We start from the raw sequence: 17,863 nt of genomic DNA, 5'->3' as shown, positions 1-17,863 counted from the left end.
TAAATAGTATCAGTACTGAGATTAACTGCCCCCCCTGCATGGTTCACACCTCAGATTTAGGCTGTAATCCCCCTGTATTGTTTAAATATGTAATCCCCTGTGTTGTTCACACCTTTTAGTTTCTGCATTGTTCACCCCCTGCAGTGTTCACACCTCAGGCTCAGGCTGTAATCACCCACATTGTTTCCCTGTTCACACCTCAGACATTGTATGTAGTGCCTGGACTATGCTGCCTGTGTATATGGGACACACAGACAGCATAGGGTAGGCAAAGTATGGCACACACAGGCAGCATAGGGCAGGCAGAGTATGGCACACACAGGTATGAAAGGCAGAGTATGGCACACACAGGCAGCATAGGGCAGGCAGAGTATGGCATACAGGCAGCATAAGGGAGGCAGACTGCTGCTTGTGTGTGCCATACTCTGCCTGCCCTATGCTGCCTGTGAGAGGTGAACCTGGCAGGGGTTTGTTCTGGGAGTTTGTTAGTAGTTGGAAACAGCCATTAAATGTTCCCTAAGGTGTGTAATTATGTTGCTGGGGGTTGCTGTGCTATCCACAGGGGAGGAGGAGCCATACCGATTTAAGGGTGTGTCTTAATATGACATAATATAATTCTTTCATATATGAATAACTGTTGATATCCCCACAGTGAGGACCAAGCATTTGGGTTTTTGCTGCACTACCACCATTGTGATAAAATGGGAGTGGTTTGAAGTAGCCGCCATTTAGTGATGGGCTGTGTGCTCCCACAGAGATCAGCTGACAGGAAGTGATGCAGCTCTAACTGTAACAGGAAGTAGTGTGGGAGTAAAAGACAGAACTCTGCCCATTCATTGGCTGATGGGGCCTAGCATGTATGTGTGCCTTGGCTTGTTTGTGTGCACTGTGAATCCTATGATCCCAGGGGGCGGCCCTTAGTACATAAAATGGCAGTTTCCTATTTAGGATTACCCAATGGCACATACTACTAAAAAGTATATTTATATGAAAAGCAGGGTTTTACATATGAGCTGTTAATGCAATATATTATTACATAGACCTACCTTTCTTGGGGGTATTTTTTTAAATAAAAGATATTTAGCCAGGTTCTAGTATCTTTCTAGTCACCTAATTTGGTGGAGAAACCTGGAATGGCTCTAGTTCTGCGAGGGAAGCTCCAGCGAGTGTATTAGTATTCCAGCTGTATTGCCAATCGGAATCTCCACTCCTTATTTAAACACAAAGTGGAATTTCTATTTCCTATTGAAGCTCAGGTTCCCTATTCATCGCACAATGTATACAGCACAGGCGGCGGCGGTGGGAAGGCTATCAAGGCTGCGGTGATAGCGATACAGATAAATACAGGTCTAGGAGACGGGGGACATGACCTTGTCAAGTATTACTTTTTATTTTTATATCACTATTACTATCCCTTCCTTCCTTTTTATCAGGTAGAACAATGCCGCGCAAGATATGAGATACAGAAGGAGTGCACTCAGGCCAATACAAAAGGATTGTTGCTGCCGGGGGCTCGGGGTATAATATCCAGCCGGGGGGGTCAGATTGCACAGATAGCAGCTGAGCTCTGCCAATCAAACTGACAGGGACTCTTTTCTGCAAGTCGAGATGCTTTTATTTTTATTATGTGCATTTATTGATAGGATTCAATAAGTAAGGCAGCCGCACAACTGCATTACCCCCATACACACATGCAAGTAGGGTTACCCACCGTCACCTTTAATAAAAGGCACTCATGACACTTTTGTTTGCTATTAAAGGGTGCTGTGTTAACCCTATGAAAGGCAGGAAGGACAGCAATGCTTGTGAAAGCTAATAGTATGGCAGCATATACCTCTAGACCTTTCAGCTCTTAATATTATTTATTATTATTAACATTTATTTATAAAGCACCAACATATCCCGCAGCGCTGTACAATAAGTGGGTTTCATACATTGGACATACAGAGTAACATATAAAGCAATCAATAACCGATACAAGAGGGGAAGAGAGCCCTGCCCAAAAGAGCTTACACTCTATATGAATCTATTATTATTATTATTAACATTTATTTATAAAGCGCCAACATATCCCGCAGCGCTGTACAATAAGTGGGTTTCATACATTGGACATACAGAGTAACATATAAAGCAATCAATAACCGATACAAGAGGGGAAGAGAGCCCTGCCCAAAAGAGCTTACACTCTATATGAATCTATTATTATTATTATTATTAACATTTATTTATAAAGCACCAACATATCCCGCAGCGCTGTACAATAAGTGGGTTACATACATTGGACATACAGAGTAACATATAAAGCAATCAATAACCGATACAAGAGGTGAAGAGAGCCCTGCCCAAAAGAGCTTACACTCTATATGAATCTATTATTATTATTATTAACATTTATTTATAAAGCGCCAACATATCCCGCAGCGCTGTACAATAAGTGGGTTTCATACATTGGACATACAGAGTAACATATAAAGCAATCAATAACCGATACAAGAGGGGAAGAGAGCCCTGCCCAAAAGAGCTTACACTCTATATGAATCTATTATTATTATTATTAACATTTATTTATATAGCGCCAACATATCCCGCAGCGCTGTACAATAAGTGGGTTTCATACATTGGACATACAGAGTAACATATAAAGCAACCAATAACCGATACAAGAGGTGAAGAGAGCCCTGCCCAAAAGAGCTTACAATCTACAATAGGCATGAACTGCTGCAACAAAGGCAGACTGTCTTTATAAGCATAGCAGCCAGGCTCATCATTCATCGTTTCCATAAATTCTCTTTATTTTTCCCAAACAGGAATTGCTCCAGCAGCCATTTTAGGAGCATTGGCGCTCATTCTTGGAAAACAATAATGTGTTTAAGTTTCATGTGAAACTGGGTGAAATAGAACACAGTGAGGTGATTAACTTCCCCTTGAAAATGTGTCAAGGACAGGCTGTAACTGACTATTCTATGAGCCTCCATAGGACTCAATGGTACTCAGCAGATCAAACCTTTATGTTTGCCAAAACTAAGCTAATAAATTCACGAATTATGGGATTTATTTTTGAAAAACCGAGTACTGGCAAAAACCCATTCATAAATCTCGATAAAATCTAGAAGTTAAAAAAAAAATTTGACGTAAGTGTGTCTCTACGTGTGCTCTCAATTAGTGATGAGCGAATCTGTCCGAAAAATTTGCGAAACGCATTTGTCGCAGGATTTTTTTTTTTGTCGCCCGCATCTATTTTTTATTATTATTTTATACCCCAAGTATTAGAGCCCCATAGGGGAACTCCACCCAAACGCAACTGTCATGATTTTTATGGGGTATTTTTATCTCTAAATTACACTGTTTATATAGTAAATAATTCCCTCTGCCATTTAAACTTTTATTCATGAACCAACAAATGTATTTGTAGCTGTAATATTGGTGTGTAGGCGCCATCTCAGTGCATTGTGCCTGAGTCTGAGCTTTCAGCCAGCGCTACACATTAGAACTGCTTTCAGCTAACCTATTGTTTCTCCTACTCCCATGTAACTGGAGGAGTCCCAAGCCGGACTTGGATTTCTTACTATTGAGTGCTATTCTGATACCTACTGGGAGCTGCTATCTTGCTCCCTTCCCATTGTTCTGCTGATTGGCTGCTGGGAGGGGGGGATATCACTCCAACTTGCAGCGCAGCAGTAAAGTGTGCCTGAGTCTGAGCTTTCAGAAGGAGCCGGCGCTACACATTAGAACTGCTTTCAGCTAACCTATTGTTTCTCCTACTCCCATGTAACTGGAGGAGTCCCAAGCTGGACTTGGATTTCTTACTATTGAGTGCTATTCTGATACCTACTGGGAGCTGCTATCTTGCTCCATTCCCATTGTCTATGAAGATTTTCATTCATCCAGGTCATGGTATATCTAGTATAAATAAATTTGAAGCAACTGGACTTGTTTAGTAATCATTGAAGACGTTTCACTACTCATCCGAGCAGCTTCTTCAGTTCAACTGAAGTTGAACTGAAGAAGCTGCTCGGATGAGTAGTGAAACGTCCCTTCCCATTGTTCTGCTGATCGGCTGCTGGGGGTGAGGGGAGGGGGATATCACTCCAACTTGCAGCGCAGCAGTAAAGTGTGACTGAAGTCTGCCCTGCCCTGGAAACTGCCCTGAATGGTTGAGGTTAGTAGAGAGAGGTCAGTCAGAAAGGGAAATCTCAGGGTCTTTCCTACAGAGGTGATATTAGAACTCAAAATAAGGTTGTTTTGCCAAGACATCTGCTATATATGGGGGTAACAGAAGGTGCAGATTAGGAGAAATACGCCATAATTTCTATTCCAAAGAAATAAGCCATAATAATATGTTCTGAGAGGAATGACACAGCGGGGATATGGTATCTGCATGGGGGAAATGGAATAGAGAATGTTTAAAGCAAGAGGGAACAAAGAGAAGACATGGTTTGGGATAATTCATGGAAATAATATTTATTTGCAGCAGAATTGTGTTTAGTACAAGTCCTACCAGTCCCTATGGTGCCTCTTTGTATGAGTTTCTCCTGCAGCTTTAGCTTTATCATTAGCAGCCTACCAGTGCTGCCCAACCCGGCCCCTTGGGGGCAGTGTTCCTGTGTTCTTGTATAATAAAACTACAGGAAGAATATCAGGGGTGGAGGGAATGGTGGGTATTGTCATTTACCAACCAGAAGGCCACAGGCTGAGGCATCAGAGTTGTTCCCTGAGCAGTGCCCCACTTTTCTGACTTTTGCAATGAACAATATCTTTTTAAAATGTAAATCTGGAGGCAAAACCTTAGAAGTACAAACCTTTATTCAAGGCTGTGCAGATTAAACCTGCAGATCCGATAGAGAAGAAAGGTTCCTGTAATGTGGGCTATGAAATAAAATCATTAGTGATTGATCCAGGGAGTTATCTGACTGTCAGTGTTAGGGTCAGGGAGAGGCCCCCCCCCCCCCCCCCGAGGGTGAATTGGCAGCCTTCCTCCGGATCAGCAAAGGTTTTGCAAAGGATGGAGTTTTCTCAGCCTCCTTAGGTTCCTACATTCCATTTTGTGCTGATATGTTCTATTTTGGCATTATACAAATATATTCTGTTTGGTTTTGATTATGTCCTACTTTACCGCTCTGCTGGTTGATATATAGCCCCCCAAGTGGTGAAAACATGGCCTAAACAACTGTGTCCATAAAGAATTACCTACACCTTACAAGGGTTTGAGCTGTATTAAAAGGGGTATAGATTCACGGGAGGAGGGGGTTATTCTTCCCCTTTACAGAGCGCTGGTAAGGCCCCATCTAGAAAATGCTGTTCAGTTTTGGTCTCCAGTGCTCAAACGGGACATTATTGAGTTAGAGAGGGTCCAGAGAAGGGCAACTAAGCTGGTAAAGGGTATGGAAAGTTTCAGTTATGGGGAAAGACTGGCCAAGTTGGGTCTGTTTACACTGGAGAAGAGGCGCTTAAGAGGTGACATGATAACTATGTATAAATATATAAGGGGATCATATAATAACCTCTGTAATGTTTAATTTACCAGTAGGTCCTTCCAATGGGCACGAGGGCACCCACTCCGTTTAGAAGAAGGGAGGTTCCATTTAAATACTCGGAAAGGTTTTTTTTACTGTGAGAGCTGTGAAGTTGTGGGATTCTAGAGGTTATATATAGGCATTATGGTTGACCGTGATGGACGTATGTCTTTTTTCAACCTAACTTACTATGTTACTATGTTACTACTACGTGAATAAAATGTATGCACATGAACGTATACTTGCCCTTTATATGGCACTATATACAGTACCCAGGCTAGATATGTGGGCTAAGCCTTCAACCAAGCACCCATGTTTGCCCAGCTGCATACTGGGAGTTGCACAAAGCCGTATGCTGCAGCTATGCGCTTGGGGTATGAAGCCACTACAACTGCACTACAATAAGCACTTACCCTACTTGTGCTCCAACATCAGTTTGGGACACCCTTAGCTCCAACTGCACCCAAAATTGCCCTTATGGCTGCTCTGGCCCTGGTTGGGACCCAATTAGCTCCAACAGCACCATATGCATTCAGTCATGATACTTGAGTTCTAGGGGTATCCCAGATAGTAACATAAAAAGTATTAGTTCATTTTACCCCCCCATCGTGTTGGGTCCCTTTACCAACTACATTGTGCCCCACAAAGCCCCATAGACTGGAAACTAGTTCTTTAGACCTTTAAACACCTTGAGCATATTCAGTCTTGGTAGCTCTTTGGTTACATGTATATAGCGCAGCCTATAAGGCCATGTGTATGTGCTGTGGATATTACAGGAAGGAAATTTATTACCCCACATTCCCCTAGACAGGACTGACTTACCATTGGAAGATCATGCCATACTAATTCGGTGGTTTTTTTTTCGTAGTTCCCATCAGTCAATGCACCAGCGGAACTTACAGTTTGAGATACCTATAACATATACACAACACAAACACACATTAGGGCCAATTTTATTAAACTACATGTATGTAATTGACATTCTGGGAGGAAGACCACGGACATGGAGACAACATACAAACTGCTTGCAGATTGTTATTTTAGGTCACAACTGATGTTGCTATTGCCCATCTAGTTTCAGCCGGGCTACTGATATTGTCTTGCACAATAGTATTTTGTTCAGCAGCTCTCCAGTTTGGGATTTCAGCAGCTGTCTGGTTGCTAGGGTCTTGTTAAGCTTAGCAACCAAGCAGTGAGTTGAATGAGAGCCTGGAGTATAAGCAGGGGAGGGCCTGAATAGAATTAAGGAATAAAGAGTAACAATATAAAAACAATTCTAAGCTTGGGGAGCAACTGTTTTTTCGGGTACTGTAACTGATGTCCATTTGAAAGCTAGAAAGATATAGCAGAGAAAGGCAAATTATACAAAAACGATAAAATATAAATAATGAAGACCAATTGCTAATTTGGTAGGAATAGGATGTTCCATAACATACTAAGTTAAAGGTGAACCACCCTTTTAAAGGAAATGAATAAATGGCGTGTGATTGATGCTAAGCCTAAATAATATATAAATAATATTATATGTAACACCCGAGGCACACTCTCCTTTAAAGGCACTCTTCCCTGTACATTTTTAGGCCAGACAGGTGTTTTCCAAGTACACAATATCATCTATCTATCTATCCCTCTATCTATCTATCTATCTATCATTTATCTATCTATCTATCTATCTATCTATCATTTATCTATCTATCTATCTATCTATCTATCCCTCTATCTGTCTATCTATCTATCTATCCATTGGTATAACTATAGAGGAAGCAGACTCAGGGGGATGGGGGGCCTGGGGAGCAGGTCGGCCCAGACCCTGTGGTCTGCTTCCTCTATAGCAGTGAATAACTCCCTCCTCCTCAGCCATTCTCCTATATCTATCTATCTATCTATCTATCATCAATCTACAGTATTTATAATGCTAAGCTGTACAAAAAGACTATGAGCTTTAGACGCAAGGACCTTTACTGAATGATTATTCGCGCAATGAGTGGGGCGAGAGTTGCACAAATGCAGCTACAGTTGCACTAAATAAAGGAGCCTATTAATAAAACACAAACCATGCAGCGGATGGCACTAGCGAAGGCTACATAGCAAAGAGGGAAAGACTCGGGGAGGGGAGAGGCAATATGATTGAAACATTTATATCAATTGGAGTTTGAGTGCATTAGTATTTTCTGGCTGGATTCAGGGGGCATAATGTTGGAGGGCAGGAAAGTGAGATGGACAAGGGTTTTAAGGTAAATGGAATGGCCCATCTGCAGATATAGAGGGGGTGTAACTGAGCAGAGGCAATCTAGCATGCGTGGGGCAGATACAAAGCAATTACAAAGACTTAAAATGAAAACGAAGCACTTAATAGGCAGACACGATGGAGCCAAAGTTCTTTTCTGCTATCAAATTCTATGTTTCTGTTAGAAAATGCTGCTGTTGTACAACGCCTACAGCCCTTTTCCGGGGGGGGGGGGGAATCCCTTTTAAGTTCACATCCGACTCATAGACCTCCTATTGGACAGCCCTGCACCTTAGACCCATCATCCATCCTCTAGCTATATCTATTTAGTAGAAGAGTAGAGCGGCTTCTAGTTGGTTTTATTTTCATTTTATGTCCAAAAAGGGTGTTTGGATCAGCAACTGTGGCCCAGATCATGAAACTAAAGTGGATCCCCAAGTACTGACTTGTGTTTCTAATCAGCGACCCATTCAATGAGCAAACACTGCAACTGCTTATCCCCACTTACCCAACATGCTCCCTCAGGTCTTGGCATAGGGGCAGCCCATCAACAGCATCTCAAATCCAACCCCCCTCCCTTCCCACATGTACAATTTCCAGTAAAATTACCTTCCAATTAAACAGTAAGTGTTCCGAACAGGTTAATTAACATCATTTGCAGACATTATAAATTTATAATGGATAATCCTGCTAACCATAATAGAATTGATGGATTGCTTTTGTGTATTGCATGTCTACAGTGCATTATTCATAAAAGGAAGGAGGCCTAATGAATTGGCCCATAGACCATTCCAGTTTGTAACACTGTTAACAATCGAGGGAGAACGCAGGGACGTGATAGGACCGTTTCAAGGTCGGGCGCACAATGAGCCTCCTTCTCAAGGTTATTCCTTACACAGCCATTAATGGGAATGGCCTTTAGCAGTCGTTAATTGCTCTTCGTGCAATTAGCAGGACATTCATTTTCTGGGCTTCGCCCCCGTCTCTAATGCCTTCTTCCCTTCCGAAGACAAATAAAAAATAATTATTTGTGGTCAGGATAACATAATGATGCAATGCTGCAATCCATATCTATTGCGGCTCCCCGAAGGCCGGTCACATGTAAAGGGTAAGTGACACGCACACATTCGGAAAAACCCTGCAACATGCCACATCCAGCTTGGGACGCGGCCAATCATTAAATGATGTGTGACAGGGCGGCCTGCTAATGGATTGGCCAAAGGAACATTTCAGTGCTGCTCTAGAAAATAATCAATCATGTACTTGATTTTAAACATAAAAAGTAATTTGCTGAGCTGCAGTTAATAGATAGTCAAGTTAATTAAAAGCTGTAGGTTGAATATAAAAATAGCTTGTCGGCCAGAATTATGAATAGCGCCTTTCAAAGGCCGGCGGTTCCTGCCCGGAGAGTTGCGCGAGTCGCGGGGCTTCCTGTTTCGCTCCTGCTCGGTTTCTGGAGTAGCTAATCTTTGTGTAATTCATAATTGATCACCTGGAAAACAACTTCATAGATATGTCAATATCCTACAGAATTCTCAAATGTGCATAATTGTTTTGCACAATGGATAATCCATGCAATTCATAACGGAGCTAATTAAATACAGCTCTGCATTCAATGAGCGCTGCTTAGGAATTCAGAGGGAAAATCGTTACGCTTCAAACGCAATTCTTTAATGCTCGACTGCCAGGCAGGAGTAGTAGTCTGCATTCCTGGATTATCGACGTCAAAGGCCTTTTGTAACCAATACTGTCCCCACCATTGGAGAGCGTTCGTCCAATGCAATGAGATCATTCTTATGGTGGCTCAGTAGCTTAAGATGGAAAAGACACAAGCCCATAAGGTACAACCTTGTTTAGGCCCATTTTGTTCTGACCAAGAAGAGGGAAGACACAAGCCCATAAGGTACAACCTTGTTTAGGCCCATTTTGTTCTGACCAAGAAGAGGTAAGACACAAGCCCATAAGGTACAACCTTGTTTAGGCCCATTTTGTTCAGACCTAGAAGAGGTAAGACACAAGCCCATAAGGTACAACCTTGTTTAAGCCCATTTTGTTCTGACCAAGAAGAGGTAAGACACAAGCCCATAAGGTACAACCTTGTTTAGGCCCATTTTGTTCAGACCTAGAAGAGGGAAGACACAAGCCCATAAGGTACAACCTTGTTTAGGTCCATTTTGTTCTGACCAAGAAGAGAGAAGACACAAGCCCATAAGGTACAACCTTGTTTAGGTCCATTTTGTTCTGACCAAGAAGAGGGAAGACACAAGCCCATAAGGTACAACCTTGTTTAGGCTCAGTTTGTTCAGACTAAGAAGAGAGAAGACACAAGCCCATAAGGTACAACCTTGTTTAGGCCCATTTTGTTCTGACCAAGAAGAGGGAAGACACAAGCCCATAAGGTACAACCTTGTTTAAGCCCATTTTGTTCTGACCAAGAAGAGGTAAGACACAAGCCCATAAGGTACAACCTTGTTTAGGCCCATTTTGTTCAGACCTAGAAGAGGGAAGACACAAGCCCATAAGGTACAACCTTGTTTAGGTCCATTTTGTTCTGACCAAGAAGAGAGAAGACACAAGCCCATAAGGTACAACCTTGTTTAGGTCCATTTTGTTCTGACCAAGAAGAGGGAAGACACAAGCCCATAAGGTACAACCTTGTTTAGGCTCAGTTTGTTCAGACTAAGAAGAGAGAAGACACAAGCCCATAAGGTACAACCTTGTTTAGGCCCATTTTGTTCTGACCAAGAAGAGGGAAGACACAAGCCCATAAGGTACAACCTTGTTTAAGCCCATTTTGTTCTGACCAAGAAGAGGTAAGACACAAGCCCATAAGGTACAACCTTGTTTAGGCCCATTTTGTTCAGACCTAGAAGAGGGAAGACACAAGCCCATAAGGTACAACCTTGTTTAGGTCCATTTTGTTCTGACCAAGAAGAGAGAAGACACAAGCCCATAAGGTACAACCTTGTTTAGGTCCATTTTGTTCTGACCAAGAAGAGGGAAGACACAAGCCCATAAGGTACAACCTTGTTTAGGCTCAGTTTGTTCAGACTAAGAAGAGAGAAGACACAAGCCCATAAGGTACAACCTTGTTTAGGCCCATTTTGTTCAGACTAAGAAGAGGAAAGACACAAGCCCATAAGGTAAACCTTGTTTAGGCCCATTTTGTTCAGACCTAGAAGAGGGAAGACACAAGCCCATAAGGTACAACCTTGTTTAGGCCCATTTTGTTCTGACTAAGAAGAGGGAAGACACAAGCCCATAAGGTACAACCTTGTTTAAGCCCATTTTGTTCTGACCAAAAAGAGAGAAGACACAAGCCCATAAGGTACAACCTTGTTTAGGTCCATTTTGTTCTGACCAAGAAGAGAGAAGACACAAGCCCACAAGGTACAACCTTGTTTAGGCCCATTTTGTTCTGACCAAGAAGAGGGAAGACACAAGCCCATAAGTTACAACCTTGTTTAGGTCCATTTTGTTCTGACCAAGAAGAGGGAAGACACAAGCCCATAAGTTACAACCTTGTTTAGGTCCATTTTGTTCTGACCAAGAAGAGGGAAGACACAAGCCCATAAGGTACAACCTTGTTTAGGCCCATTTTGTTCTGACCAAGAAGAGAGAAGACACAAGCCCACAAGGTACAGCATTGTTTAGGCCCATTTTTTCTGACCAAGAAGAGGGAAGACACAAGCCCATAAGGTACAACCTTGTTTAGGCCCATTTTGTTCTGACCAAGAAGAGAGAAGACACAAGCCCATAAGGTACAACCTTGTTTAGGCCCAGTTTGTTCTTACCAAGAAGAAGAAAGACACAAGCCCATAAGGTACAACCTTGTTTAGGTCCATTTTGTTCTGACCAAGACAAGGAAAGACACAAGCCCATATGGTTCAACCTTATTTAGACCCATTTTGTTCTGACCAAGATCAGGGAAGACACAAGCAGCCATTATTCCGGCACCAGGAGATTGACTTATCCAAGGTCACAATGAGCTGCCACACCTCCTGGATAAAATGTCCTCCATTCAACTTCCTAACCACATTTTTCTCTGGACCCCATAACCTTAAGCCTACTTTGTAAACCCCCCTGCCACTCAATGCTTTGACCATACAGCTTTAGGACCCCTTATCCAGAATCCCAGTTTCTACAACACTCTGGAAGCCTGCAACATTCTTTCAAAATCTACTTGAAAGGTGTGACTTGAATTGACTTACACCCTTTATCTTAACTTCTCCCATCATCCTAAAGAAGAAATACATGACCTCTGGAGATCACCACGTGAAGATCTGATAAACAGGACCTGTGCCCCTAATACTAAATCACTGAAACTGGATCATGCACAATCCATTTGTTTAGAAGTCAGATGCACCTCAATTCCACAGGCCAACTGGTCTCAATTTATTGACTTGAGAATGACCCACTGATACATGTCCTTCTCTGGTCAAGCTTTTCCAGTACAACAAATCTCTTTCTGTTAAGGAAGTGACTGTTTTTATTTTTTTTTTTCCGCCCTTGGAGCCAAGAGATTGAAAGATTGCAGCTCAGCAGCCGCCATCAGTTAGGAAAGTGCAAGGCTAGCATTCATGGGAATCTCTCAGTCTGGCGTTGGACCAAGCTGCAGTTACTACAAATGTACTTCCGGCCCTCTGTATTGCCAACGCTAATCTAAACTGATGTCTATAATAGATATTAACAAGAAGCTGGCATTCAAACCATTGCTTGCTTGGGTCAGTAGGTATCTTGAGATCAACTTCTTTATTGTCTGACTTGGGAGCACCACAATGGGTAGCAACTGGGCCTATCCTCAAAAATATTTTACTGTTTTCTATAGACACACACCCTTTCCCTCAGTATCTTTTTCATGACATTGTTTCTTCTGTCCTCCATTCTTTTCTTTTATGTGTTTTTATCTTGTCACTTCTACACCATTGTTCTATGCTCCCCTATCTTCTTCTCTTGCTTCCTCACTTCTCTTCACTTCATTTTGGCACTTTAAACCAAGGTCATATTAAAGGGAAACTATACCCCGAGAATAAATACTTAACCAACAGATAGTTTATATCATATTAAGTGGACTATCAAGTAATCATACAACGGTGTATGCATGTTTGTACTCTAACCTGCAATTTGTAATTTTTCTCTCCAGAATGGAAGTCAAATACCTGCCAAAAAAACCAAACCAACCATGGGGGGAAGGGTATAAAAACTATACCCCTAGAAAAAATACTTAACCAACAGATAGATTATATCATATTAAGTGACCTATTAAAGAATCTCCCCAAACTGGAATATATATATCAGTAAATATTGCCCTTTTACATCCTTTCCCTTGAGCCGCCATTTAGTGATGGGCTGTGTGTTCCCTCAGAGATCAGCTGACAGGAAGTGATGCAGCTCTAACTGTAACAGGAAGTAGTGTGGGAGTAAAGGGCAGAACTCTGTCCATTCATTGGCTGATGGGGCCTAGCATGTATATGTTCCTTGGCTTGTTTGTGTGCACTGTGAATCCTGTGATCCCAGGGGGCGGCCCTTAGTACTTAAAATGGCAGTTTTCTATTTAGGATTACCCAATGGCACATACTACTAAAGTATATTTATATGAAAATGGTTTATTTAGATCAAGCAGTGTTTTACATATGAGCTGTTTATGCAATATATTTTTATAGAGACCTACATGGTTTGGGGGTATAGTTTTCCTTAACGAGGGGGTGGATGGACCATCTCTGGGCTCATTTGTATGACCTTCAGATCTGAGTGCAAATTGTCCAAAAGGAATGGTCTAATGATAGATACCTTATAAATAAACACCAGGACCAATATACTTTATATTAGGGGGGCATAGTAAATAAAGGAGCTGCCAGGCTTGCAATTGAGCTTCACTGTCCCATAGGGACCAGCCGTTCCTGAGCAATTAGTGCGTGCAGCACTAGGTATTATTAGTAGCACTATATAAAAATCAAGCTGGGAGCCTGGGTTCCTGCCTAATAGTTCTTAGAAGACGGTTCTGCTGCCATGAAATAGCTGCATTGTCTCAGCCCGGCTGGAATGCCATTACCCTGCGCTCCGTAAGGCAGACTATTATTACTATTGTTACAGAACTTCAAAAGGCGCCACAATTTCCTTCAGGTTGACTTCCTTGTGACAGTTTTGTGACAGAGCCGAACTAAATCATTACATTGATTTACAGGGGAAGGCTGAATACAAATTTCCAACAAGGTATTTCTCTAAAATCATGTCCAGCATTGTGTGTCAGAATCCTTGTAGGTTTTTGGGCTGCACATCGATTTGTTGGATGATTGTTTTGACATATTGTATATGGATTGGGCCCCTGGTAATATACGGAGACTGAGGCCACCACCTGGGGGGGGGTAAACAATACAGATCATAGGTGCCCAACTGGCAGCTCTACAACTATTTTTAGATACTAAACATTTGTCAATATTCATTCAGCCAAAGATAACAAGCTGGAACCATCTGAAGTAACTGTAGGACTTTACAAGTAGTACTTTTATCCCATTCCCTTCTTATAACACTTAAACTAAGTCCATTGAGTTTTGAGGGCACTGATTTATACACCAAGAAACATGATCCAATTTTGGCCTTACTTTAGTTGTTGAACATCTTAAATATGTACAGGTATGGGACCTATTATCCAGATAAGGGATCTTCCCGTAACTTGGATCTCCATATCTTCACCTGATATCCCCACCTACGGGTGGGCGATATCGGGTAGCAAGGGACTTAAAAAAAAAAAATAATCCGATAGTTTGGCCCTGGGGCCAAACGATCGGATTACATTTGAGTTTATGGGGCAGTCAGTTCGGGGACCGAATCAACAAGCCGATGCGGTCCCCGATCCGACCGGATTTTCTAACCTGGCCGATCGATATCTGGCCAATTTCAGGCCAGATATCGGTCGGCCAGGCAGCTCTGTTCTGCCCATACACGGGCCGATTAGCTGCCGAATCGGTCCAAGGGACCCATATCGGCAGCTATAGCTGGCCCATGTATGGGGACCTTAAGTCTGCTAAAAAAATCATTTAAATAATGAATAAACCCAATAGGGTTGTTTTGCCTCCAATAAGGGGTAATTATATCTTAGTTGGGATCAAGTACAGGTACTGTTTTATTATTACAGAGAAAAGGGAATCATTTAACCATGAAATAAACCCAATAGGGCTGTTCTGCCCCCAATAAGGGGTAATTATATCTTAGTTGGGATCAAGTACAGGTACTGTTTTATTATTACAGAGAAAAGGGAATCATTTAACCATTAAATAAACCCAATAGGACTGTTCTGCCCCAATAAGGGGTAATTATATCTTAGTTGGGATCAAGTACAGGTACTGTTTTATTATTACAGAGAAAAGGGAATCATTTAACCATTAAATAAACCCAATAGGGCTGTTCTGCCCCCAATAAGGGGTAATTATATCTTAGTTGGGATCAAGTACAGGTACTGTTTTATTATTACAGAGAAAAGGGAATCATTTAACCATGAAATAAACCCAATAGGGCTGTTCTGCCCCCAATAAGGGGTAATTATATCTTAGTTGGGATCAAGTACAGGTACTGTTTTATTATTACAGCGAAAAGGGAATCATCATATGCCTTAGGCATAGAGGAGGGGCAGACAATAACTTTAGCTTTCCATTCAGCACTACCTAGATGTCACTGCACATCTCACTTTTCCCTTCCCTCCTCCTCCATCTAACTGTGTAACCTGTGCATGGGCATCAGGTCCCCCCATTCTGGCACATAAACAAGATTTTGGCATGATACAAAGTTTGCCTTCATAACAGTGCCCACAAAATGGTGCCTGCCTGCTTGCTTTGATTAATTCCAAGACAGTAGGAAACAAAATTTATATTATTTATATTGTAAGTAGATTTTATTTTGCTCAACTAACAATATAGAAAATAATTTGGAGTTATTTCTTAGGGTGACAGGTCCCCTTTTTGGGGTATACAACCCCTTTCCCTTAGGCAGCTATTTTATTTTTCTTCCTAGTGGATGCCCGTGGATCTCTAGGAAACAGCAACTTCTTGATGTTTTAACACAAGAATTACGGCAAACCCCTCCCACCCCCCACGCCACAGAATTTAGTGTCATTTTCATGGATATTTTGTTCAACAAACACGTTCCCTGGTTCCCAACACAGCGACACATTTGCCTTTTGGTTTCCTAGTATCGCCGTTTATCCGGCTCATTGTGCAGAGCAGAAACCTTCAGCGCGGAGCAGTTTCATTGTATATTTCTGTGTAATCAGCAAGCGCCGAAACATTACTGTACCTTCCCTGCAAACATGAAGGTCACTAATAAATACATGTAAAAGTGGCCCAAGGACAGGGCCCTGACACGCTCCAATTACAACACTCGGCCAACAAAAAAAGGTCCCATTAATCACAGTTCTCTGAGCTCTATCCTGTAGCCGGGTTTCCATTCAAGTGCAAATCCTTCTCATCATGGCCTCTGATTTAGTAGCACAAAATTCACAATAAACTAGGGGTTCAGATGCCTCTTGATACAAACACTGGAACAGAAGAACCATAAAGTAAAAACACAGCAGTCCAATTATGCATCGCAGGTCATTTTTAGAACATTTATGTACATTATTCCAGAGTTAAATAGAAGACGGGTAGAAGAAAGGTAAATGCATTGCCTGCTACTAGTTCTTTCTGTTTATGTGACTTCTGTTGTACTGTAAGAGGAGAGTAGATGTCAGTCTTTGCTTGAGTGCAGGGCTGTGATTGGCTATCCCCATCCTGCTGTGCTTCTGGCAGGGACTGTTAGGACACGCCCACCCTTCATTTGAAACCGGGCAGAGAACTGATAGGATCTATAGGGAGCTCCAATAAAGGAGCTTTTTTAAAAATAGGATTAATGTATAGCCCAAAATGAGACCAGTACTGTATATTATTCATAATTGCCTACAAAATTGGATACATTTTCCATTTATCCAATATGATCCTGATCATTGCTGCTCTTTGCACAAACAATCAGAACACCAGGAAGGTGACCATAAAGTGTGGCCCCTCACATGCCCTAGGTCTGGTCAACCTGCTGGTTATACAGCATATTCTGATGGCCTGTTCCACCGAGTGGGAAGAAGAAACCTTATGATACAGTGGATATATCTGGCCAATATGGAATACTCCATTAATGTATCAGTAAGCACAGGGGGTATACAGTACTAACTGTGCTCCTTTAATGATTCAGCCACACATAGGCACACACTATGAGACAAATACTAATACATCCAATCCAAGCATTATGAGACAAAGAAAATGGTTCATACAATGAGAACAGGCAGGTTCAGTGCCATAAAACATAAACATTATTGTAACATAAAAGGAGAGCTATGGGAAGGCACTGTGACAATCCCAGCTTAGCCAGGGATTAAGTAGCGGCTTTAAAAACAAAAATAATTGAAAAATAACTGGAAATATAAAAAAAAAAATAATGACAGTATAGCAGCCCTTCAGTATAATATGTTTATTTATACATGGATTCCCGCTGTTTCATGGCTAAACGTTGCTCTGTTACTATGTTTGCAGTTGAATGCTGGTGGCTATTTAGAATTTGGCTATGGATAAGAACGGAAGACTTCTTTTGACCAATAAAAATGAGTAAACACCAATATACCAAAAATGTTATTGTCTCACCTGTAATACAATAATGGTTTGCAAATGTTTTATTTCCTCTCCTTCTAAACAGCAGTGCCTTTACTTATTAAAAGTTCTAGTCTCCTCTTGCACCCTGTAAGCAGCCATGACAGTGTGGAAGTCCAGCCCACCGCTTGGTAAAGTGCCTCCACTGGTGCTATGTGTAAGGGCAACAATGGGGGCAGATGGAGAAAATGGCAGGGGCAGATAAAGCAAGAGACTCTCACAGTTAATAATGTATAAACAGTGCAGTGTGAAGAAAGGGGCATAGTAACATCCCTAATGTACTGCTTTGCATTTATCATATAAAAAGTTTCAGCTGAACATTGATGCGCAATCTGACACATCTCTACGCTAAATACACGCAGAATTTACACATATATTTCAACGCTTGGTAACTTTATTTACATGGAAGCTGATTGGTGTGACATGAGCACCCGTTATCCCAGAATATTTCATAG

The sequence above is a fragment of the Xenopus tropicalis genome, chromosome 1 (genome assembly GCF_000004195.4).
Source record: "Xenopus tropicalis strain Nigerian chromosome 1, UCB_Xtro_10.0, whole genome shotgun sequence".
In the NCBI taxonomy this organism is placed as follows: domain Eukaryota; kingdom Metazoa; phylum Chordata; class Amphibia; order Anura; family Pipidae; genus Xenopus; species Xenopus tropicalis.
Note: the sequence above shows the minus strand (reverse complement) of the source record.